The sequence below is a fragment of the Barbus barbus genome (genome assembly GCF_936440315.1).
Source record: "Barbus barbus genome assembly, chromosome: 14".
Taxonomy (NCBI): Eukaryota; Metazoa; Chordata; class Actinopteri; order Cypriniformes; family Cyprinidae; genus Barbus; species Barbus barbus.
Genome location: NC_136742.1, coordinates 22,788,498 through 22,790,551, shown reverse-complemented (window position 1 = coordinate 22,790,551; position 2,054 = coordinate 22,788,498).

The following is a 2,054-nucleotide window of genomic DNA, read 5'->3' as shown; positions in this document are numbered from 1 at the left end:
ATCTCCTACTTTGTCTTTTCCTTATAGCATGGACAGAGTTGTCTGTAAGCATATTTTAGCATCATTATAGTCTCACCAAACACAATTGTTTAAAGAAAATTCTACAATTTTAACTTGATAAAATGTAAAACTTGAGAGGTTAAGTTCGTTACAACAGTGGTTTATAGATTTCATAGATTATATGCAGCTATTAAGTACTATAGTGGCTATTGATAATTTTGATACTTTGATATTTTTATGCCATCATATCTCACCAGAGTCGCCAAGTCTTTAGGTTTTGACTGTCCCAACTTACTGGAATAATTTTTTTACTTAAGTAAAATAAATATTAAATATAACATAAAAATAAGCATATTTTACATAAAAAAAATACTTTTAGAGATAAATAAAAAACCCCACAAAAAATCACATGAAGAAAATAGCGTAAATTATGTTGTTTTTTTATTTTATCAAAGATAGTGATATGACATTTATTTTAAAAACATTGGGCTCACCTGAGACCTTTTATGTCCAAATTTGTCCACGAAGGACCAGTTAAGGCTACTATATGAAGGAAGTTTAAGGGTTAAATGTCTCAGATCGTAAAGTATGTACTGTGAGCCCAAAACACTTTAGGACACTTAAGTCACATTAAATGACTAAAAGTCAAACATAAAGGTGCTGATGCTAGAACGATGCTGGAAAAATGATGCTAAAATCTCAGTCCTACTATCACTTTCCTGAGGCAATTTTTCTGTTACAAATCTATATTTATTAAATATTTGCAGAATAAAGAGAGAGATTTTAATATTTGTGAATTTGGCTTTTAATCTCTGTGTCCTAACATGCTTTCGAAAGGACTCTGCCACTAGGGGTCCCCTTTTTCTATTTATCTGCCAATTATTTATGTGGAGGTGACAGGAAAGGTCATTTGGTTTGAGAGGGGTAGACGTTGTTTGGGGAGATTAGAAAAGGAAATGAATAGATCTTTTTAAGGAAAAGAAGAGAGGTGGCTGGGGGTCGCAGTGGATGAAGAACGGGGCTGAAAGATGCAGGCCAAGGTTGAAGTGGCCTGGCAGGCGTGAGTTAGTATGACTCCGCTTCAGTTGCTTGCACAGTCTCACAGGAAATAAAGAGATGCTGGGATGGAGCATGTTTTAATGTGTATCGTCACACTTGACTAAAGAGGCGGCAACAGTAGAGTGTTGTAAACACAGATTTTGCATACATGTATTGAGGGTGTGTAGAATATAAGAGAAATGAAGAGAATGGCTTAAGGAAAGGCTTACGTGTGGGGTCATTCCTGATATGCAGTACCTTTTGAACATTAATGTTTTATAAATTAAAATGTTCTAAGGAAGCATTTTTTTTAAATAGAAGTTTACAACTAAAAAGACTTAAAGGGATAGTTCACCTAAAAATTAAAAATTTTAATTTCCTCTCCCTCAACTTAAACCTCACTGTAAAACAAATTCCGTAAAATTTACTGTAAAAAAAAAGCAGCTGTGGTTGCTGGAATTCTACCGTAAAAATATGGTATGAACATTTTAGGTTTTACGGTTTTAACTTAAATTTACAGTTAAATACCATAATTTCATTAAATGATATAATATACCAACCTATTGAAGTACTGAAATCTGTTTTGTACCTTTTGAAATACACTGATAACCACCAAATGCAGGTGGTGATGAGAAAGTCACATGATGAACCAAAGCCCATTACAAGCAGCTTTTAAATATCAACATATATAGAAGGTGCACAGTGTCATTCACACAAGCACTAAACACCATCATGGTCAGTTCAGTTATTAAACTGAAATAAGCAATAAACATTCATTTAACAACATTAGATGTAACATACAACCCTAATAAACATAACTGATAAGAAAAAAATAAGAAGAAACATAGTTGTTTCAAAGAAAAAACATCAAATTCAAATGAAATTTGAAATGCAACGCAGGGAATTCTGGGAACGTCAGTTTACATTTTTTCTCTGTAAATGTTACAGGAACTTACCGTTAACCATTTAACAGGTTTTTCCTGTAGCATTTTCACAGTTTTTTACCGTTAAAATCA